The 23,522-nt window shown below is 46.3% G+C and overlaps 1 protein-coding gene and 1 pseudogene across 2 annotated transcripts in view; one reads left to right on the top strand and one right to left on the bottom strand.

The window, feature by feature from the left end:
- CDH3 (cadherin 3) overlaps positions 1–23,522 on the bottom strand; it is a 50,528-nt gene that overhangs the window by 24,395 nt on the left and 2,611 nt on the right. The gene's annotated exons all lie outside the window — the stretch shown is intronic.
- On the top strand, positions 18,867–19,764 carry LOC108589310 (calponin-2 pseudogene; annotated as a pseudogene).

The raw sequence follows: 23,522 nt of genomic DNA, 5'->3' as shown, positions 1-23,522 counted from the left end.
TTCTGTTGTTTAAGCCACCCTAGTAACTAGTACTTTGCTAGCAAACCTAGCAAGCAGATATCAAATCTCAGCTGGGCATGGTGGCATGCAACTGTAGTACCAGCTTCTTGGGAGGCTGAGATGGGCAGATTGCTTGAGCCCACGAGTTTGAGTCCAGCCTGGGCAATATAGTTAGACCATGTCTTTTCAAAAAAAATAAAAATAAAAAAATACATCCATTTCAAATCCCTCCCCTCCTAAATTACTGTTAATAGATAACATCTATGTAGTACTACTATTTTTTTTTTTTTTTGAGACATAGTGTGTTTTGTAAGGTTCTGGGGGTCCATACATTCATGGTTGAGCATTACCCACCATTTACTACATAAGGAAACTAGGGCTGGGGGTGAGGGGATGATGAGATGACTTGCCCAAAGTCTAACAGTTGGTGCATGGAATTAGAATGAGAACCCAGGGTGGTCAGGTTCTGAAGCCAGGTTCTTCAATGCGGCATTCATTCAGTACTTAAATGCTTCCTGTGTGCCAATGACATTCTTTTAGACACTAGGAATATACCAGGAAACCACAGTATCTACCCTCAAGCATCTTTGAATTTTTATGGAATACTCCAAAATCACCATGCCTTAGCTATCTAACCAAATTAACACCACATCAATCGTAATAGCAAAAGTTCAGATACAATCTAAATGTCCATCAATAAGGGATTACTTAACTTTGTGTTATGCCAACATCTATCCAATGAAACACTAAGCAGCCATTTAAAAAAGACACAAAAGACAAGGAAGCTCCTATTCTGTATCTATATGGAAAGATCTCTAGGATATATTGTTCATTTTTAAAAATTATACCCGTTATAAAAAGGCATAGAGCAATATATCTGGAACCTATGCTAACATTCATTCATATTTTTAAATTATATTTGTAAAATAGCTCTGGAAGGCAACCCAAAAAACTGGGCTTATGGACAAGAATGAGGCTTTTATTTTAAAAATTATTTTTATTTTTTGAGATGGAGTCTTGCCCTGTCGCCCAGGCTGGAGTGCAGTGGAACAATCTTGGCTCACTACAACCTCCACCTCCTGGGTTGAAGCAATCCTCCTGCCTCAGCCTCCCAAGTAGCTGGGATTACAGGTGCCCACCACCATGCCCAGCTAATTGTTTTTGTATTTTTAGTAGAGACAGGGTTTCACCATGTTGGCCAGGTTGGTCTCAAACACCTGACTTTAGGTGATCTGCCTGCCTTGACCTCCCTAAGTGCTGGGATTATAGGCGTGAGCCACTGTGCCTGACCTTCAACATTATTTTTAAACAATGAGACATGGTCTATTTTTGCCCAGGCCAGTCTGAAACTCCTGGGATCAAGTAATCACCCAACTTCAGTCTCGCAAAATGCTAGGATTATAGGCATGAGCCACCATGCCTCGCTGAGGGAGAAGACTTTTTAACTGTATACTTTTTTTTTTTTGAGACACAGTCTCACTTGTAACCAAGCTGGAGTGCAGTGGCACAATCTCAGCTCACTGAAACCCCTGCCTCCTGGATTCAAGCAGTCCTCCCACTTCAGCCTCCTAAGTAGCTTGGATTATAGGCACCTGCCACCATGCCCAGCTAATTTTTTGTGTTTCTTAGTAGAGGTGGGGTTTTGCCATATTGGCCAGGCTGGTCTCAAATTCCTGGCCTCAAGTGATCCACCTGCCTCAGACTCCCGAAGTGTTGAGATTACAGTTGTTAGGCACCACACTTGGCCTATTGTACACTCTTTTGAATGCTGACTGTTGTGTCTGCATTAGTTATTCAAACAGTGATTTAAAAAAACTAAGCGTCACTTTTCTTTTGCGGGGGGTAGATAGGAAATATAGTAAAACCTGATCTTGGGGCTTCCTGGGGCAGTTCAACCCCTGGCAGCCTCTTGCTTCCTGAGTTGTCAGACTGGGAGCAGTAATACCACCTTGAAAGTTATTTTGTAAGGATTTGGGTAGGAAAACACTTGGCTGGCTATCCTGGGCAGAGTGGGTGTTTGAAGCTTATTCCTGTCACTCTGGACCATTGCTCCTCGGTTGTGTTCTGCACCCAACTCAAAGCAGGTTAGAGCTGATGGGGCCAGGCCCTCGGTGTACCTGGAATATGCACCCTGAGTGCGAGGCACATATGCCTATAATATGACTACTGGCTTCTCCTTGATTGTTGACACTGTCCCTTCTAAGAACAGATGGACAGCCCAGATACTATGCTACAAATACTTGGAACTATGTAATGGTGGAATACGGGTCTTGCTATATTTCCCAGGCTGGTCTAGAACTCCTGGCACAAGTGACCCTCCCACCTTGACCTCCTAGAGTGCTGGGATTACAGGCATAAGCCACCATGCCTGGCCACTTTTCTCCATCTTAAAACAGTCCTCTTCCCAAGGAAAGGTCTTCAGCCAGTAAAGGGCTAACCAGACAATTCTGTCAATTATTTCCTGTAAGGAGAGACATAATGACTCCAATCCTCTCCTACCATGTTAACCAGCAGGAGGCTAATGGATTGACTCCCCTATTATTCAGAAGACTTAATTCCCAAAACTCTAGGGCTGCTACTCCCCCAGGGGAGCCAGAAATCCTCTTTCCGCTGTCTACAAAATCTGCTTCCCACTGGCATATTTCCACCATTACATAGTTCCAAGTATTTGTAGCATAGTATCTGGGCTGTCCATCTGTTCTTAGAAGGGACAGTGTCAACAATCAAGGAGAAGCCAGTAGTCATATTATAGGCATATGTGCCTCCCACTCAGGGTGCATATTCCAGGTACACCGAGGGCCTGGTCCCATCAGTTCTGCTTTGAGTTGGGTGCAGAACACAACTGAGGAGCAATGGTCCAGAGTGACAGGAATAAGCTTCAAACACCCACTCTGCTCAGGATACCCAGCCACGTGTTTTCCTACCCAAATCCTCACAAAATAACCTTCAAGGTAATATTACTGCTCCCAGTCTGACAACTCAGGAAGCAAGAGGCTGCCAGGCGTTGAACTGCCCCAGGAAGCAGCAAGATCAGGTTTTAGATCCTGAAGGCAGGGAAGTAACGAAGAATATAAAATTTGGAGTTCAAAAGACTTGGATTCCAATCCCTATAGTATCACTTACCTATCACATAATTGGGCAAATTGTATGAGTATATGGATGCTCAGTGTCCTCACATGGAAAATGAAACATTAATACCTACCTCATCAGGTTATTAGGAAGATTAAAAGGGTTAGTGTTCAAACAGCACTGAATACTGTGTCTGGCCCAGGGTAAGGTAAGCTCTCAAAAAAAGGTATCTTAGCCCACTCACAATTAACCTAGGCTTCTGACATCCACATCCTGGCCTCTTAGACTACCAAAAAATTCTCTCTCAAAGTGGGAAGAAGTTAGCTTCAGATGTATGCTTTACTCAGTGGATGAAGCTGAGGCAAAGACAATGACACATAGGACAAAAGGGCACAATAGGGAACTGGCTCAGTCTGCATTTGGAGAGGGCTGTATTGTAGGGGTGCTCTGTGGTTTACTGAAGGAAGCGGAAGACAGAGATTTTATGGACAAGCTGGCCTTTCTAGGGAAACTTGCTGGGGCATGGGTAGGAACATGAGTAGTCTTCCTCTGCAAGCTATGAGTCACAGACAGGCCGGTAAATGGTAAACCCTGAGGCAGATCATTACAATTTCCTCCCAGATGCCTCCTGGAACCACTGTCTTGTATCACTAGTTTCAAAATGAAACTGATATGAAACCAGGTCTCATCATCACTCATCCCTCCTTTACCCCACCTTTTAATAGTTGGTGAAGTAAACTGACTCCTTTTCCTAACTGCAGCATGGTTCCACAAGGCCACACAACTTGGCCAGATCACAGGGGCATGAATGGGCTTGCCTCAGACTCTTTCTGGAGCAAGCTGATGATGAGCACATGGGGCAATAGTTCAGAATTTAAAGCTGGAAAATGGAAGCCTAAACATAGCTCTTTCTTCCATACCCATCCAGGGCTTCAGTCATTCGACTACATTAGCCTCAGTTTCTCTCACAATGATTCTGAATCACAAGGTCAATGAACTCGATAAAGAGGTGTTAGCTCTACCAATATAAATGGACAGCTTTTAGCACTGAGCCTAAATGCACATTTCCTACAATATGTCGGGGAAGGGAAAAAGGGAATCAGTAACCTGATACCGCTTCTAGAGAAATTAACAATTAATATCATAGAATACATTGTAGGTAAAAATAAATAAACAAAAAGAGAAATTAACAAAAAAGCCAGAGCTCTATGTATCTGCACTAGATAGAAGACATCTAATGGAACCAGGAGTCCCTGGCCTATGTTCAAAGCTCCTCTCTAAAGATCATCCTGCCAAGGCTGGCCTCAGGTCCTGAACTGGCGCCACTAAAAAAACTTGGGCAAGAAGATTTTGGTCCCTGGGGTACTAGAGCTATTGGAAAAAGAAAGCTTTTTAAATAGACTTATACAAATTGATGGATGTTGGGCTGAGAACTCATTCCTCTTATGTTCCAGGCCTGCTTTTAGGTTGGAATTTGCCTAGACACCTCCATACTCCCAAGGGAACACAATTGAAGGTCAGGAGCTTGTCTCTTCATGCTATGTGGTCCCAATGTCCAACATTACTAGATGTTCTGGCAAAATAAAACCACCCATCTCTCTGGAGACAAAATGCCCATCAAGAGCTCAATCTTCACCAATTTCCCTACTGATCTCTGGGTATTTTGACTAGAGGAAAAGGAAAACATCAGCTTAAACATGCTATGGCCAAAAGGCAGCCTGGGGAGTGGGGGAAGTGATTGCCCAGTAAATCTATTTTAGCTTGGTTTAGGGACATATCTAGCTGACAAAACAAACAAACTTGTCCTTATAGCTATCACTACCTTCTGTTAAGGGATTGGGATAAGAGGGCACAGGGGAAATGTAAGTGGAATTGACTTGAAAAAAAGATTCTGGCATTTTTCCTAAATAAAACTACATATAGAAAAAAAGCTCACCAGCCAAGAAACACAAATTAAAAGAACAAGTGCTGTGTCACACTTGGGAACTGGGTGCTGCTATATATATTGCTAGGGGTGAGGGAATGTTAACCGGCACTACCTTTCTGGCAAATTAAGATGCCTTAAACAAGTCCGTTGACCCAGGAATTGTGCCAAGATACCATCCCAGATGTGACAAAGCCATACCTGCCATGATGTTCGTGACTGTTGCTTAATAGCAAAAAAAAGCAAAAAAAAAAAGGTCTCAACAACCTAACTTTCAATAGAACAGTTAATTATGCGGTGCCAGTCATCCAAATGTCTAATCTACAGCCTTAAATATTGTAAAAGAAAATCTATCCAGTAAAAAGTACTTTGCAGAAGGTGGAAAAAAGCAGGTCACAAAGCCATTTATAGCACAAGTCTGACAATTATTATATAAAATATTAATTGTTTTATTCTTGTACCAAAAGAAGAGAGAAAGGGGGGCTGAAACCTGGTACCAAGGCCGTGGTCTGCCTCTCGGGTCACCAAGTATTTTCCACGCACAGGAAAACCAAGATGGCGGCCAGTGAGCCCGATCCATTTGGAGGCCAACGGGGAGGGGGAATCCAAGTATGCAAATAGGTGCATGCTGGGATCCCAAGAGGCCTCGGGGCTCCTGGATTCACTTGGGAGCGGCCCCGGGGCAAGCTTGGGGCAGCTCTGCAAGGGCCTGCCAGAGCCCCGGGTGCACCTCTTGGGGGTCCAGGACTTCCTCCCTAGAGCTGTAAGCAGAGGAGGTCCTGGAGGGCATCTGGACCCTGGTGGAATACAGCTACACCTGGCAGCCAGCCCCCATCTACACACAGGACCCCTGGACCTGGATCTTCCAGCAGATGGGGACTACTAGGTGTCTGAGGCCCTCAGCTTGGAGCCCTTTTCTGACCCATCCAAGCATTAGAGGAAGCTGGATTATTGGACAGGCAAGGCTGGAGAGTGAGTGGTGAGGTCATGCAGACTCAGGGCCTCTGTCTCAGATCAGATATCCTCAACAAAGACTCAGGTGGAAATATTGGGAAATGGATGATAGATTTCAGATATTCATTTGAAAAGACAAAGGTCCCTTATGTGTCGTGGGCCTGTATTTTGCTTATCTTCCAATTTTTCCATATTAAACATGTATTTGATTTGCAATTCGAATTTGATGTGAGTTTTCCCCCGACTAGAAAAATTATATGGCAACCTCATGTTGTTGAGGATGGAGAAAGCAGTTCCAGGGGAGTTTTCACTGAAAAAAGCTCTCTGGAAAGAGCTGTGTTACTCAAGTTCCTCATAACCCTTGGGAGGTGAGTCTTCGCTTATAATCCCAGAGTGAAACCCAAACTAGGCACTCTGGGAGTTTGGAACAATAACTGACACAACATGAGGTGTGCTGTCTGGCTCACTGACTACCATCCTCAGGACCATGCCAGAACAAAGGAACTAAGATCCCAGTGATCAACCTGAGACAGCTGTATAACAATTAAGGGTCTGGTAGGTAAAAGTGCTGTGTATTTGGCTCTGCAGCCTTGGGTCAATCGCTTAATCTCTAAACTGTTTAACAGTAAGCACTCAATAAATGTAAGCCCTTATTAATTCCCAGTCTCTAAAATGGGAACACACACAGACACACACACACCAAGGTGCTTGTTAGGGCCAAACATGATGTGTGTGTTTTTCTTTCTTTTCTTCCCTCCCTCCCTCCTTTCTTCTTCCTTCCTTCCTTCCTCTCTCTCTTTCTTTTTCTTCTTCTTGTTTTCTTTTCTTTTGAGACTTAATCTCACTCTGTCGCCCAGGCTGGAGTGCAATGGCACGATCTCAGCTTACTGCAACCTCCGTCTCCTGGGTTCAAGCAATTCTCCTGGCCTCAGCCACCCAAATAGCTGGTACTACAGGCGCATGCCACCACGCCTGGCTAATTTTTTTTTATTTTTAGTAGAGACTGGATTTCACCATGTTGGCCAGGATGGTCTCAATCTCCTGGCCTCGTGATCTGCCCACCTCCGCCTCCCAAAGTGCTGGGATTACAGGTGTGAGCCACTCCACCTGGCTGTGTTGTGCTTTAAAAAGCAGAATGAAGTATTAAAAACCAGGGACAGTGATTTAAAAAGCAAAACAAAAGGACAGGAAGGTGAAGGCCATTCAAAATCCTAATATAAGCAGAAAGTTAAAAAATGGGATCAACTGCCATAGAGGCAAGCATAGGAAATTAAGTCCCAAATGCCACGCAGCTGGTCACAGTGGCTCATGCCTGTAATCCTAGCACTTTGGGAGGCCAAGGCGGGTGGATCACTTAAGTCCAGGAGTTTGAGACCAGCCTGGGCAACATGGCGAGACCCCATCTCTACAAAAAAATACAACAATTAGCTGAGAGTGGTAGGGCATGCCTGTGGTCCCAGCTACTCGAGAGGCTAAGGTAGGAGGATCACCTGAGCCTGGGAGGTCAAGGCTGCAATGAGTCATGACCACGCCATCCACTCCAGCCTAGGCAACAGAGTGAGACCCTGTCTCAAAATAATAAAATAAAATCAATAAAATGCTATGCTTCTTTGATTCACATCTCACCAGTTTGTTCCTTTCTATACATTAGCTCTTCAAAGAGGCCTTAGTGTTGTCACAGAGCAGTGATTCCCAAACATAGTTGATAGAATCATCTGGCGAACTATTTAAAAAATTCAGAGTCCCAGCCCACCAGCCACCTATTACTTCTACTGAGTCAGCTTCTGGAAGTGGATCTGGGGAAAGCAGTTTGTTGCTTTTTTAAAAGTTCTTGATTCTCTCATTTATTTCTCATGAGTAGGTAAATTGGTACAGCTTTTTGATGGCACTTCAGACCACATATTAACATTTTCAATATCCTGATCCTTCCTCTGACCAATACTTCTATCTGTCTATTCAGCATCTCCTTTGGATGCTTTCAAGATATCCTGAAATCAGTATGTCAAAACTTAAATTCACGATCTTTACTTAACCCAAATATGGTCTTTGTCCAGCATCTCGCCCAGGGAACAGCATATCATGCACTCAGCTGCTTGAGAATAAAATCTGGGTATCAGAAGCAGCCCAGGGTCTGAAGCCAGGGTGCTCAGGCTCACATACAGGTCCACACTGACTTTGGGCAAGTTGGTTAATGTCTCTGGGCCTGTTTCCTCAGCTATGAAATGGGAATGATACTAGTATCTACCTCAGTTAAATGAGTTAATACTTAGCATAATGCCTGGCTTATGGTTTAGCTAATAGCAGCTTCTTCCTTGACCATTTCTCCCTTAGAGCTTCCCTTCCCAGACTATCACCCGCCAAGGCTTAGGCCCCTTCCATCTCTACCCCAACCACCTTAGTACATATGTTATCTTTAGTATAAAAGAGTACAAAAATCTCCATTTAAAAAGACGAATCTCTTAAAAATGCAAAAGCATAGCACATTTGAAAAAAAAGAAAGTCACTTCCCCATTTAAAATTCAATGATAAGCCTTTGTTCTTAGGATAAAAAACAATCTGGTGGCTTAGAAGTATAATCCTAGCACTTTGGGAGGCTGAGGCAGGTGGATCACCTGAGGTCAGGAGTTCAAGACCAGCCTGGCCAACATGGTGAAACTCCACCTCTACTAAAAATATAAAAATCAGCCAGGCGTGGTGGCAGGGGTCTGTAGTCTCAGCTACCAGTGAGGCTAAAGCAGGAGAAATGCTTAAACCCAGGAGGCAGAGTGTGAGTGAGCCAAGATTGTGCCACTGCACTGCAGCCTGGGCGACCAAGCAAGACTCTGCCAAAAAAAAAAAAAAAAAAAAAGGCCGGGCACAGTGGCTCACACCCGTAATCCCAGCAAGCACTTTGGGAGGCTGAGGCAGGTAGATCACAAGGTCAAGAGATCAAGATCACCCTGGCCAACGTGGTGAAACCCTGTCTCTACTAAAAACACAAAAATTAGCTGGGCATGGTGGTGCGTACCTGTAGTCCCAGCCACTTGGGAGGCCAAGGCAGGAGAATCGCTTGAACCCAGCAGGCAGAGGTTGCAGTGAGCCGAGATGACAGAGCAAGACTATATCATCTCAAAAAAAAAAAAAATAAACCAGACCAAAAAAAAAAACCAAAACAACAAAAAAAATCTTTTGTTTTGTTCCCCCCTCACAGACGGAGTCTCACTCTGTCGCCCAGGCTGGAGTACAGTGGTGCGATCCTGGCTAACTGTCTGCCTCCCAGGTTCAAGTGTTTCTCCTGCCTCAGCCTCCTGAATAGCTGGGATTATAGGCGCATACCACCACGCCCAGCTAATTTTTGTATTTTTAGTAGAGATGGGGATTCACCATGTTAGTCAGGCTGGTCTCGAACTCCTGACCTTGTGATCCACCCCCCCCCCCCCCCCCCCCCGCTTGGCGTCCCAAAGTGCTGGGATTACAGGTGTGAGCCACTGTGCCTGGCCAAAAAAATCTTTTTTAAAGAGACAAGGTCTCGTTATATGGCCCAAACTGGAGTTCAGTAGCTGGTTTACACGTGCAGTCATCATATACTACAGCCTAGACCTCCTGGGCTCAAGTGATCCTCCTGCTTCTGCCTCCCCAAGTGGTGGGACTAAAGGTGGATGCCACCATGTCCTAAAAAACAAACTCTTTAATGTGTCAATCTCTATCTCTACTCTCTAGCCAAACGGATCCTCTTCTTAAATACAGCATAACCCCCTGGGAGAATTGCTTGAACCTAGGAGGCGGAGTGTGCCACTGCACTGAACAATCTCCAGTGGAGATTAGGACACAGTGGCATGCATCTTTAGTTCCACCACTTGGGAAGGTAGAGCGCCTTCGCACACACTGCTCCATCTGTCTGGAACAGTGTTTCCTTGCATTCCCATTCCAATTTTACAGTTAACTACTAACATCTTTCAGATCCCAATTCAAAAGTTACTTTTTCAGGGAAATTTCCCTCAACCCTCCCAAATTAGATCAGATTCCCCTGTGAAAAACCCTTCTGGCTTTGTATAACTTTCTTCCTAGAATTTATTACAACTTGCGATTATATGTTTACTAGTGATTGGCTGGGTGCAGTGACTTACACCTGTAATCCCAGCACTTTGAGAGGCAAAGGTGGGCGGATCACCTGAGGTCAGGAGTTCAAGACCAGGCTGGCCAATATGGCGAAATCCCACCTCTACTAAAAATACCAAAAAATTAGCTGAGTGTGGTGGCAGGTGCCTGTAATTCCAGCTACTTGGGAGGCTGAGGCAGGAGAATCACTTGAACCTGGGAGGTGGACGCCATTGCACTCCAGCCTGGGCGATAGAGCAAGACTCCGTCTCACAAAACAATTGTTGAATGAATTTAGAAAGTCATGTGACCCAACAACTTCACTTCTAGAAATCCAGTCTACAGAAATATGTATACAAACTATTCCAGCTATAACAATACTGCTATTCCTCCTGCCACTTGCAATTAACATTGATGTACTCACTACATGCTGTTTCATTCACAAACTCATTGAATCCTCACTATAACCATACAAGATCCCCATTATTATATCCATTTTAGAGATGAGAAAATTGAGGCACAGAGATTAAGTAACTTGCCCCAAGCTTCCCCAAGTAGTAAGTGAACACATTCAACCCAGATGCACTGGCTCTGGGATCCCAATTCAAGCACTCTATACATTATAACACAGATATATTTCATGTAAACTTCAGCTGCAGAAATTTGAAATTGTGCCATAAATATTAGTCTTACTTTGTATGCAAAAATTGAAGAAATGCAAATTCTCCAAATTGAAATTTTTTAAGTCACATAATTTCAAAGCTAGAGAGAGTAGTGAATTGTAAGTATCCCCTGGGTCTCCCCACCTCATACATACACTTCATATGTGTTCATCTGAGAATGTAAGTCTTGAATCATGGGAATTACGAATTATTTTAGGTTTTCAAGTTTTCAAGCATGCAACTGCCCTGTCCTAGGCTTTACTGCAGTAATATTTGAGTTTAAGAAAAAACTCAATCTCCTCTTGGGGGAAAAATAAAAATAGAAATGAGTGTCTGCTTCAAGACTGGAAATCAACTTTTATTCAGCAAAATGCTTGCTAACTAGATTTTGAAATCTAAAGAAAAACTTGAGAAAAAAATGCATTTTTGCATTGACTGATGACACATTCTCAATCGCTCAACACCCAAGGAAAATAATGCTAGTGTGACTAAATGTAGTAGTTTACTTCTGACTCATGCAAATTAAAAGTTTGATTTTTGGTGAATGTATTTGCTTTTGAAACTACTGTTATTTAGATAGTCATAAAACAAAGGTTAGTGTGAACACTAATGATCTGTAAATGGTTTAGTAACCTTAAGTTTACAGTAGAGTCTGTCTTATCGAAGTTTACAGCAGAGTCTTTTCTGTCTTTAAACATGAAAGCTCAATTATCTGGATGGGGTGAAGATGAACAGCTCACTCAATCATCTTTCCACAGCAGTCTTTCCTCCTAATAAGGCAATTACTGATAGCTAGATTTCTAAAAATCCAAACACTTTACAATTTTGATATTAACTCTTCCCTACCACCATATCTGTAAAAGATAAAAGCAGAAGATTTGCTAAATAAATCACGGTACATTCACCATGTAAAAGACTACAGCACTATTAAAAACAAGATAGATGTATAGTTAACAGTCTGGAAAGATGCCTCTGATTCTAAGTTTGAAAAGTGAATTGCAGAATAACATTTGTATGCATGATAAAGTCCAATTCTTGTTTTTAAAATTCCTGAATGCATACATAAGTTTTTTGTGCCAAAAAAAAGGTCTACAAGGATTCTTATAAAATCAGTAACTGCCCTTAGAGAGTAGAACTGGGGAAGAGAAGAACTTTTATGTGTTTCTTTTTCTAATTTTTTTGTGTTTTGGAGACAGGGTCTTGCTCTGTTACCCAGGCTAGAGTGCAGTGGCTTAATCTTGACTTGCTGCAACCTCTGCCTCCGGGGCTCAAACAATCCTTTCTCTTTTCTTTGAGATAGCGTCTCACTCAGCCCAGGCTGGAGTGCAGTGCAGTAGTTCGATCTCAGGTCACCACAACCTCCACCTCCCAGGTTCAAGCAATTCTCCTGCCTCAGCCTCCTGAGTAGAGTACGTGGGACTACAGGAACACGCCAGCATGTGCAGCTAATTTTTGTATGTAGAGACAGGGTTTCACCATGTTGGACAAGCTGGTCTCGAACTCCTGACCTCAAGTGATCCATCCACCTTGGCCTCCCAAAGTGCTGGGATCACAGGTGTGAACCACTGTGCCTGGCCTCAAACAATCCTTTCACCTCAGCCTCCTGAGTCACTGGGACTACAGGCACATTCCACAACACCTGGTTCATTTTTGTATTTTTTGTAGAGATGGGGGGTCTCACTATGTTGCCGAGGCTGGCCTTAAACTCCTGGGTTCAAGCAGTCCTCCCCGCTCAACCTTCCAAAGTGCTGGAATTACAGTTGTGAGCCACCATACCCCAGCCTCTGTTGGCAGGCAGTCAAGTTCAGTGGAGTAAGCTCAGTCCTGTTAGGTTTGAATCTGAGCTCTACTACTTACTTAGCTGTGCGATCTTGGACAAGTTACTTAACTTCTCTGGCCTCAGTTTCCTCACCTGTAAAATGGGGACAAATAATAGTACCTCCCTCAACGATGTTTGAGGATTAAATGAGCTGATGCACATAAAGTACTAATAACTTTATCTGTCACATAGTAAGTGCCACATATTTTATTGAAAAAAAGTGTGTCTTCACAGTGAACATATTTTCATGTATTCATTTGAAATCCCAACCAACCATCCCTACATAAACAATATAAAATGGTATATATTGGGGTGGAGACAATAAAAAATAAAAAGCTCCCCAGGCAATCTGATCACTAGCCAAGCTGCAAACTACTGACTTAGAGGCCAAAAGCAGGGATAAACCAGTTGGAGTGGGGTTGAGTCCCAGTTGGGGAATGCAGGAGACTTCTGGAAGCGGAAAAAGACCATAAAAGGCAAGAGAACAGCAGCTCCTGAAGTGTGGTGGCAAGCCTGGATGAAGCTACTCCACAGGGAGAGGGTAGTGTGTGGGCCTGGTCCTGTCCTGGCTTGTAGGGAGAGCTCACAAGTAGCTGTTTCTCCCCTGCCTGGAACTACAACAAGATGGGGCTCGCTGTGAAAAGGCCACTCAGAAGGCAGCAAGCCTTCAGCAAGACACCCAGGATAGTAACTGAACCCTCCACCTGGGCGCTCTCACTAGCCAGTGAGCAGTCCAACCAGCTGCCCACCTCCTCATGGCTCCTGGGCCATTTCCCACGCACAGGGGAGTTAGCACTTCAAGGCTGAGGAGTGGGACTCTGTAACTCGCTTCAGGCCACATCATTTGGGATGAGAAACAGCTTAGAATCCATTTTTCCCTTGCCTGTGCCGGGATGTACACTATCAGGCCTGTTCCCACTGCTGAATTTAATGAGAGTCTGAAGAATTTCCAAATGGACCCAGGTGCAAACTATTTCTCTAGGCAGTAGTTCTAGCTTATCTATAAAATGACTGGGGGCCAGGAGTCATGGCTAACGCCTATAATCCCAACACTTTGGGGGAGGACTGAGGCAGATGGATCACTTGAGGCCAGGAGTTCAAGACCAGCCTGGGCAACATAGTGAGACCCTGTCTAAAAAAAAAAAAAAAAAAAATTGGGAGATCTGGGGAATATCTGTGGTCCCCAAATTTGAAGAGGAGCCTTCTTAGAAAGACGTACATGCACTCTTAGACACGGTTAATTCCTGGGTATCAATGACTTCCTAAAGTGAATGTGAGACCCTAAGGTCAGAACTCAAGCAAAAATAAACCCTCTACTTCTGGGGTAAAACAGGTTGTCAAGGTCTCTTGCTAATAAGTAACTTCTAACTAACTTTATGTGGTCTTGAACAAAAAGGGAGCTACTGAGATTGAAGGAAAAGAGAAGTGTCTGGGATTATACCTCCTCATCCTCCATTTCCCCATTTAGCCCTAAGATGCCTCAAAGTCCTAGGGAAAGACAGATCTTTCCTCCTGGGGTTCAGTAGCACCTGGAGAGGCTCTCACGAGGGGAGGCAGCCTACCAGCCCTCCCACCTCCTGGCTCTGTGGCCTTGGCTCTGAGCCCTCTCCTCAGATGTTAGATAGCCACAGAGCCAGAGTCCTGAGTTCAAAGATGGGGTTGAAGGAGAAAGGAAGAGGTTTGTTTGGCTTTTTCTTTTTGAGACAAAGTCTCCCTCTGTCACCCAGGCTGGAGTACAATGGCACGGTTTTGGCTCACTGTAACCTCTGCCTCCCAGGTTCAAGCGAATTTCCTGCCTTAGTCTCCTGGGTAGCTGGGACTACAGGCATGTGCCACCACATCCAGCTAAGTTTTTTTGTATTTTTAGTAGAGTTGGGGTTTCACTATCTTGGCCAGCCTGATCTCGAACTCCTGGCCTCCCAAAATGCTGGGATTACAGGCATGAGCCACCATGAGTGATTTTTTTTTGCCAGAGTCTTGCTTTGTCACCCAGGCTAGAGTCCTGTGGTGTGATCTCTGCTAACTGTAACCTCCACCTCCTGGGTTCAAGCGATTCTTCTACCTCAGCCTCCCCAGTTGATGGGATTACAGGTACGTGCCACCATGACTGGCTAATTTTTGTATTTTTAGTAGAGACAGAGTTTCGCCATGTTAGCCAGGCTGGTTTCGAACTCCTGAACTCAGGTGATCTGCCTGCCTTGGCCTCCCCAAAGTGCTGGGATTACAGGCATGAGCCATGACACCCAGCCTCTTTGGCTTTCTTTCCCAGGGTGAGGCGTTTTGGTTCACTGCCTAAGCAGCAGGTCGCCAGCACCCTTAAGTCCAGCAGACCACAGCGGCTGCAGCCTGGAGCGCATTCTGTCCGCTGGAGGAATTCGCAGACCTCTGATGCTCTGGGCAACCCAGAACAGTGAGAATGTCCAGATTTGGTTGGGGTAGGGGAGGAGGAGTGAGTGGGGAAGGGTCTGTCAAGCTCTTCCACCCAGAACAAGAGCAGGGAGGTCCTCACTGCTGGAGTCAGGTGGGGGTGGGGTGAGGAGAAGCAGAGCAGATTCTCTGCAGAGGAGTGTCAGTGTGAGTGCTATCAGGCCTGGTATCTGAACCCTCCCTATTCCCTCCTATCCTGAAAGGGAGGCCAGAGGTCCTGGGCAGAAGTGCCTGCCATCCCCACTCCCCTGGTGATTAGCAGGGGCCTGTGAAGGGAATAGGAATTCAAAGCTCTTGGGTCACAAGTTAACTATTTCCAGTCTTCCTCTAATTTGGCTTGGGCCAGAAGACTCCAAATCTCTTTCCCTCTCCCACCCTGATTTCCAAATGGTTAGTGCCTCACACTTAGGGGGTCACACCTGTGTTCAAATTCTGACTCCACAATTTATTAGCTGGGTGACATTAGATATGTTACAAAGTGACAAGCTGAGGTTTCCTATCCAGTTAAATGGGGCCAATTCCTCCCACCCCATGGGGCTTTAAGGAGGATTAAAGGGGCTTATTACGTAAAGTACACAGTGTGATTCTGGAATTCAGTAAGCTCTCAACTGGTATCCGAGTGGTGGTGGTGATTTTTCACAGCCCTTCCTTGCCAGCCCTGCTGCCTGGGTTGGCAATGCCGGGTGACTAAACGAAATGATAAAAAGACAACTGAGGCAGGCACAGTCCTCCCGTCTGAGAAGTGGGAGGGGAGTCGAGAAGGGTTGCTGGAAGTAGGGGCCAATACCCTGGTTCCAGCGAAGACTTCAGAGACCCTGGTCCCCATACTGGGACAACTGGGACTTCCCCAAACACTTTGCTGCCTGTTATGGGGTGAGAAATTCCAAGCAGGGCTGGATCCTGCCTGCTCCTCACTGGCTGTCCCCACCTCACACTCTATGATCCAGCCAGATTAAACGTCTCCAAGTCCCTGGAACCCTCATGTTGTTCCTCTGCCAGAACACTCCACGCCACCTCTCATGTCCAACTCCCTTGCCTAATTATTCTTCCTCAGCTGCCAGCTTGGACATCAGTTCCTCGAGGTTTCTCCAAGAATGTGTCAGCAACCTCTCCTATGTGACTCTGTATCACTCCTTTCCCACTTCCCCCTCAATCTCTTTTTTTTGAGACAGTCTCGCTCTGTCGCCCAGGCTGGAGTGCAGTGGCTCGATCTCGGCTTACTGCAACCTCCACCCCCTGGGTTCAAGTCATTTTCCTGCCTCAACTTCCTGAGTAGCTGAGTTACAGGGGCCTGCCACCATGCCAGGCTAATTATTATTATAATTTTTTTAGTAGAGACAGGGTTTCACCATGTTGGCCAGGATGGTTTTGAACTCCTGACCTCAAGTGATCCACCTACCTCAGCCTCCCAAAGTGCTAGGATTACAGGCGTGAGCCACCACGCCTGTCCCCGCTCAATATCGTATGTGCATATATTGTACCTACTTTGTCTCTCTACACTAGCAGTTAAGTGGCTCTTTGATGCTGGGAATTTTGCACATTTTGTTCACTAATGAACCCCCAGCACCTAGAACAGTACCTGACACTTAGTAGGTGCTCAACAAGTAGTTGTCAAATGAAGGATTTACTATTAAAATTTCCAGGTAACAGACTTGCTTCTTTCTCTAATCAGGAGTTCCTTGAGGTTAAGGAGCTGTGTCCTTGCTTCCCTCGAGTATCTAGTACCCAGTAGGTATTCAGACATTTGTTGACTGAATGACCATTTCAACTTGGCCTTGGATCTCAGACACTTCACTGTTTCTATAGTAAGAGAGGAACTGGATTTGAACATGTTGGCCAACTAAGAAGGCTGCTGCCCACCCACACACTGGTCAGGACCAAAAGCTCTACCCAGGGCCAGGCATGGTGGCTCATACCTGTAAACCTAGCACTGTGGGAGGCTGAGATGGGACGACTGCTTGAGGCCAGGAGCTCAAGGCCAGCCCGGGCAACACAGTGAGTCCCTTATCTTTATTTTTTTGAGACGGAGTCTTGCTCTGTTGCCCAGGCTGGAGTGCAGTGGCACAATCTCAGCTCACTATAACCTCCGCCTCCCAAACTCAAGCAATTGTCCTGTCAGCCTCCCAAACAGCTGGGATTATAGGTGCATGCCACCATGCCTGGCTAATTTTTGTATTTTCAGTAGAGACAGGGGTTTCACCATGTAGGCCAGGCTGGTCTCAAACTCTTAACCTCCAGTGATCTGCCCACCTTGGCTTCCCAAAGTGCTGGGATTACAGGCGTAAGCCACTACACCTAGCTGTTTCTATTTTTTTTTTTTTAAACAATTTGTTTTTGAGACAGTCTTGCTCTGTTGCCTAGGCTGGAATACAGTCACCCTATCTCTGACCTCAGCCTCTTGGGTTCAAGGGATTGTCCAGCCTCAGCCTCCCAAGTAGCTGGGATTACAGGCACACACCACCATGCCCAGCTAATTTTGTATTTTTAGTAAAGATGGGGTTTCACCATCTTGGCCAGGCTGGGCTTGAACTCCTGACTTCAGGTGATCTGCCCACCTCAGTCTCCCAAAGTGCTGAGATTACAGGTGTGAATCACCATGCCCAGCTGCAAAAAAAAAAAAAAAAATTTGTTTGAATTTAAAAATTAAGAAAAAATAAATCTCCACCCAGGAAGAAGTTCTCACTTAAGAAATTCAGGGCCCTTGGTGACGCATGCCTGTAATTCCAGCTACTCGGGAGGCTGAGGTAGAAGAATCGCTTGAACCCACGGGGCGGAGGTTGCAGGGAACCTAGATCACGCCATTACACTCCAGCCTGGGCAACAAGAGCAAAACTTTGTCTCAAAAAAAAAAAAAAAGTAAAATAAAACAAATAATTAAATAATAAAAATAAAAAAGAAATTCAGGGCCCCCCCTTTCCAAATTCCCTTTCTGTTTTGGGGGAAAGAAACAAGCATCAGGATAAGGGCAAAGAAAAGGAAGCTTTTCTCCCCAAAGACAAAGGATGAGACCAAGTACATAATAAAGACTTGTCTCTTAGCAGAGGGCCAGGTGAGAACCACGACTCCAGAATTATGCAAGAATCTTTCAATGGTGCAGTGAAAGCAGCCAGAGGCAAGGGGATAACTGTATGATTCCCTTACAGAAAGAATAAATGCAGGGAAATTCACCTGTGGTATTCAGAAGTCATAACAGTGGTTATCTTGAGAGAAGGGTTGAAATTAGGAGGGAGGGGGTATCTAAGGCCCTGGTAATGCTGTTTCTTGATCTGTGTGCCAGAAACACAGGGGTTTTAAGTTTGTGTGATGTTCATCAGGCTGCACACTTATCATTTGGGCACTTTTGTCTACATTTGTGATTCTTCAATAACATTGAGTCTCTGAATGGAGACCACTCAGCATCAGGACCAAAGGCCCCAACTCACTGGAGCCGCAGAGACCCTTCCCTCCTTCCTTCTCTTCCATCATCCTCCAAATGCTTTGTGCAGAGCTATAGTTTCTGGCCCTAGAAACTCTGCTTGTCATGAGCAATGCCTTCCTTGTGCAGCAGGGAGGAGAGAGCACTCTGCACTGGGTAACCTAGGAACACACCACATGAGGAGGCAGGAGGGGAGACTAGAGGTTTGAGACATGCTCCCCAGGCACAAGCTACTGTTGATGCAGGACAGTGTTCAGCAAGTAACCCTACTCTGCTGCTAAGCCAGGAGGCAGGGCACCACCATGGAATCCCCCTGGGCTGTGGAGGCCGAACACCAGGGTTTAAGTCCTGGCCTTCTGTTCATTGTACCAGTGACCTCTCACTGAATTCCTTAATCTCATTTTACAGCTCAGTGGAAATTATCACCAACTGCTTTGCAAAGCAGCCCATAAGCACAGAAAATTACTAAATTAGGGCCTATATCGGTCCCATCCCATCAGTTCAGTCCTGCCACCAACCATGAGCTCCTTGCGGTTCAACAAGGGCCTCTCCTACCGGCTCTCAGTTGAGGTCAAGAATTGGCTCCTGTCCAAATACGACCCCCAGAAGGAGGCAGAGCTCCGCAGCTGGACTGAGGGACCCAGCAGCCTCTCCATTTGCCCCGACTTCCAGAAGGGCCTGAAGGACAGGATTATTTTATGCATGCTCATGAACAAGCTGCAGCCAGGCTCAGTCCCCAAGATCAACCACTCCATGCAGAACTGGCACCAGCTAGAAAACCTCTCGAACTTCATCAAAGCCATGGTCAGCTACAACATGAACCCTGTGGACCTGTTTGAGGCCACCAACGTGTTTGAGAGCGGGAACATGACACAGGTGCAGGTGTCTCTTCTCACCCTGGTGGGGAAGGCCAAGACTAAGGGGCTGCAGAGCGGGATGGACATCGGGGTCAAGTACTCGGAGAAGCAGAAACAGAACTTCGACAACGCCACCATGAGAAGGCTGGCAGATGGGCACCAACAAATGTGGCACCAGTCGGGCATGACTGCGTACAGCATGAGGAGGCATCTCTATCACCCCAGGAACCACATCCTGCCCACCACGGACCACTCGACCATCAGCATCCAGATGGCTACAAACAAGTGCGCCAGCCAGGTGGGCATGACAGCTCCCCAGACCCAGCGGCACATCTATGACACCAAGTTGGGAACCAACAAATGTGACAACTCCTCCATGTCTCTGCAGATGGAGTACACACAGAGCGCCAACCAGAGCAGCCAGGTCTTCGGTCTTGGCCAGCAGATATATATACGACCCCAAGTACTGCCCCCAAGGCCCAGTGGCCAACAGGGCTCCCTCAGGTGCCAGCAACTGCCGAGGCCCAGGGGAAGCCCCTGAATATCCCCTTTACTACTAGGAGGCGGCCAGCTAAGGCTCCCAGCACACTCTCCCCACATCATTTCCCTGTCTGGGCTTTGGAGTTTTTCTGTGTTTTCATCTTTTTTTAAAAAAATCTTATTTAGTGCTAGAAATCAACCAAGGGTCTGTGAGTGGTGGCATAGGATCTGGCAGCAGGGTTTGTCCCCCCTGCCTCGGTTCCTTCACAGGACTGAGCCACTGGGCTGTGGGGGAAGGGGTTAAGGCTGTATCTCCATGTGTGTAGGATAAGGGTCCCTGCTGGCACGTCCAGGTGGTGGGCCAAGCCATGCTAGGGAGAAGAGACTTGGACATGGGTCCCCAAAGGTTTCCAGTTGCCTCGAATCTTCCCCCTTTTGTCAGCGGATCAGTTTGTGGTTTCTGTACCCACAAAAGTTTCAAGTATTAACAAAAGAAAAATGTGGCTGGGCGAGGTGGTTCACGCCTGTAATCCCAGCACTTTGGGAGGCCGAGGTGGGCAGATCACCTGAGGTGGGGAGTTTGAGACCAGCCAGACCAACATGGAGAAACTCTGTCTACACTAAAAATACATAATTAGCCAGGCATGGGGGTGAATGCCTATAATCTCAGACCAGCCTGGCCGACATGGTGAAACCCCATCTCTACTAAAAATACAAACATTGGTAGGGTGTGGTGGCGTGTGCCTGTAATCCCAGCTACTTGAGAGGCTGAGGCAGAGAACTGCTTGAATCCGGAAGGTGGAGTTTGCAGTGAGCCACAATTGTGCCACTGCATTCCAGCCTGGACAACAAGAGTAAAACTGTCTCAAAAAGAAGAAAGAAGGAAGAAGAAGGAAGAAAGAAGAAAGAAGAAGGAAGAAAGAAGAAGAAGAAGAAGAGGAGGAGGAGGAAGAGGAGGAGGAGGAGGAAAGAAGAAAGAAGAAATACTTTTTACCCCAAGGAATGAGGTGGGGCCAGTGGAGAGGGTGCTGGGAAATGGGTCCCCTGGGAGAGGGGGCCTGGCCACGATGCTAAAATATCTCAGGCTTCTGAGTGGCTGGATTTCTCTAGGACCCTCAGACCATCAGATCTCAGACCCTCAGGCCTGCCCAAGGGGCTGGTGGGGAAACTGAGGCCCTTACAAGGAAGTAGAATTCTGAGTTGTTGGGGCTAAGCCTGACCCCCCTCCATGCTAACCACCGCCACTGTGGTCCTCAGTAGGTTTTGTTTGTTTTTGAGACAGAGTCTCACTTTGTTGCCCAGGCTGGAGTGCAGTGGCATGATCTCAGCTCACTGCAACCTTTGCTTCCTAGGCTCAAGCAATTCTTTAGCCTCAGCCTCTCAAGTAGCTGGGATTACAGGCACACGCCACCACACCCCACCAATGTTTGTATTTTTAGTAGAGATGGGGTTTCACCATGTTGGCCAGGCTGGTCTCGAACTCCTGGCCTTAGGTCATCCACCTGCCTTGGCCTCCCAAAGTGCTGGGATTACAGTTGTCAGCCACCATGCCTGGCCCCTCAGTAGGTTTTAAGGAGCCTCCAGCCCTCCTTCTCCCCTTCTGGGCCTGAGCAGCTAGCATACTGCTTCATCTCCCCTGGCCACACGCCCCGCCAAGTACTGCACAGGGACCCCCATCCCGGGGCCCTGCACCATGAGATAATGTGAAATACCTACTGTGGACAAAACGAAATAAAACCTTTGTTTTTAAGAGAAGGAAGGAAGGAAGGAAGGAAGGAAGGAGGGAGGGAGGGAGGGAGGGAGGGAGGAAGGAAGGAAGGAAGGAAGGAAGGAGGGAAGGAAGGAGGGAGGGAAGGAAGGAGGGAGGGAGGAAGGAAGGAAGGAAGGAAGGAAGGAAGGAGGGAAGGAAGGAGGGAGGGAGGGAGGGAGGGAGGGAGGGAGGGAGGAAGGAAGGAAGGAAGGAAGGAGGGAGGGAGGGAGGAAGGAGGGAGGGAGGGAGGGAGGGAGGGAGGGAGGGAGGAAGGAAGGAAGGAGGAAGGAAGGAAGGAAGGAAGGAAGGAAGGAAGGAAGGAAGGAAGGAAGGAAATAAATTGCTAAATTAGACTGTAAGCTCCCCAAGGGCAGGGACTTTGCTTTTTTCATTGCTTTAGCCGAAGTTCTAGAACAGCAGCCTGATCTATGCAGATGCTAAATATATGCTTACAGGAAGAATGAAATGTAAATAAAGGGCATACCCCAGAGTAGGGGCTTCCAGAATAAAAGGCAGTTTTTACACCCAGAACTGAAATAGACAAAACCATCTTGATGTTAACTTGTGCTCACTGAGATACATCTTTGAATGCAGAAGTTTCCTCCCAAAGCTGATGATGACCTAAAGGCTGACTATGGGTCAGCTGAACCTGCTGAAGGCCATAATGAATGACTCTATCTGTTTGACTGCCATTAAGCTGCTTCTCTCAGTTGCTCACTCTTAAGGATGAGTAGACCCACTGTAGGCTACTTTTTTTTTTTTTTTTTTTTTTTTTTTTGAGATGGAGTCTTGCTCTGTCCCCTAGGCTGGAGTGTAGTAGCATGATCTCGGCTCATGGCAACCTCTGCCTCCCGGGTTCAAGTGATTCTCCTGCCTCGACCACCCAAGCAGCTGGAATTACAGGCACCCGCCACCACGCCCAGCTAATTTTTGTATTTTCAATAGAGACAGGGTTTCACTAGTTGGCCAGGCTGGTGTCAAACTTCTGACCTCATGATCTACCCGCCTCAGCCTCCCAAAGTGCTGGGATTACAGGCACTTTGTATCACTGCACTAATACCATGCACTCACTTTTAATCACTGCACTAATACCATGCAAGTTCCCCCCTCCCACCCCTCCACTGTCTGCTTCCAGGCCACACTCCAAGGAAGATGGTCCCCAGACTGTGGGATTGTGGGGGAATGTTCCTGCTCCCCTTCCTCCAGATTAACCTTTTTCCTCTTAAGCTAGTCAAGCCCCCTCACTTGGGTCATTAGAGAATAAACCCAAACCACTTTCCTCTACATGAATATTTCTGGAAAACTCCACAACAACAACAACAAAATAAATGACTAAGCCCTCTTGGGGCGGGGTTGAGAGGGGGTATTATTTATAGCTGTGGGATTCAGGCATCCAACATTCCACCCTCTCCACTCAGGTCCTACTTTCTGGTAGTAAAAAATGCCAGGGAGCCGGGCACAGTGGACCATACCTGTAATCTCAGTGCTTGGAGGCTGTGGTGGGAAGACTGCTTGGGCCCAGGAATTTGTGACCAGTCTGGGCAACAGAGTGAGACCCCATCTTTACAAAAAATTAAAAATTAGCCAGGTGTGGTAGCACATGTGTGGTCTCAGCTACTAGGGAGGCTGAAGTAGGAGGATCACTAGAGCCCAGGAGGTAGAGGCTGCAGTAAGCTGTGATTGCACCACTGCATTCCAGCCTGGGCTGAGAGAGCAATACCCTATCTCAAAAAATAAAAATAAAAAATAAAAAGCCAGGGAACTCAGGAGTCAGAAATTTCCATTCAAATCCCAGCTGATCACTGCAGTGATGACTTGGTGAAGCCACCGTCACTCAGCCTTCATCTATAAAATGGGCCGTCCTTCACAAGGTTGCCATAATTTATGCAGATACCTACTGGGCATCCTGTAAGGTGCCAGGTCCTGGACATATACCAAGAGGTAAGAGTTGTGTCTGTCACTCTTAAAGAAGTTCACAAGCTGTTTGTCTTATGAATCCAATCCATTAAGCTGTGCCTCTGTTTCTCCACCCTCAGAACCTCAGGCAAGGCTAGACTACGGGGTTTCTGAAGTTCAAAACTGCTCAGA

The sequence above is a fragment of the Callithrix jacchus genome, chromosome 20 (assembly GCF_049354715.1).
Source record: "Callithrix jacchus isolate 240 chromosome 20, calJac240_pri, whole genome shotgun sequence".
Lineage (NCBI taxonomy): Eukaryota > Metazoa > Chordata > Mammalia > Primates > Cebidae > Callithrix > Callithrix jacchus.
The sequence above is the reverse complement of the archived record's forward strand: the minus strand, read 5'-3'. Positions and strand labels throughout refer to the sequence as shown.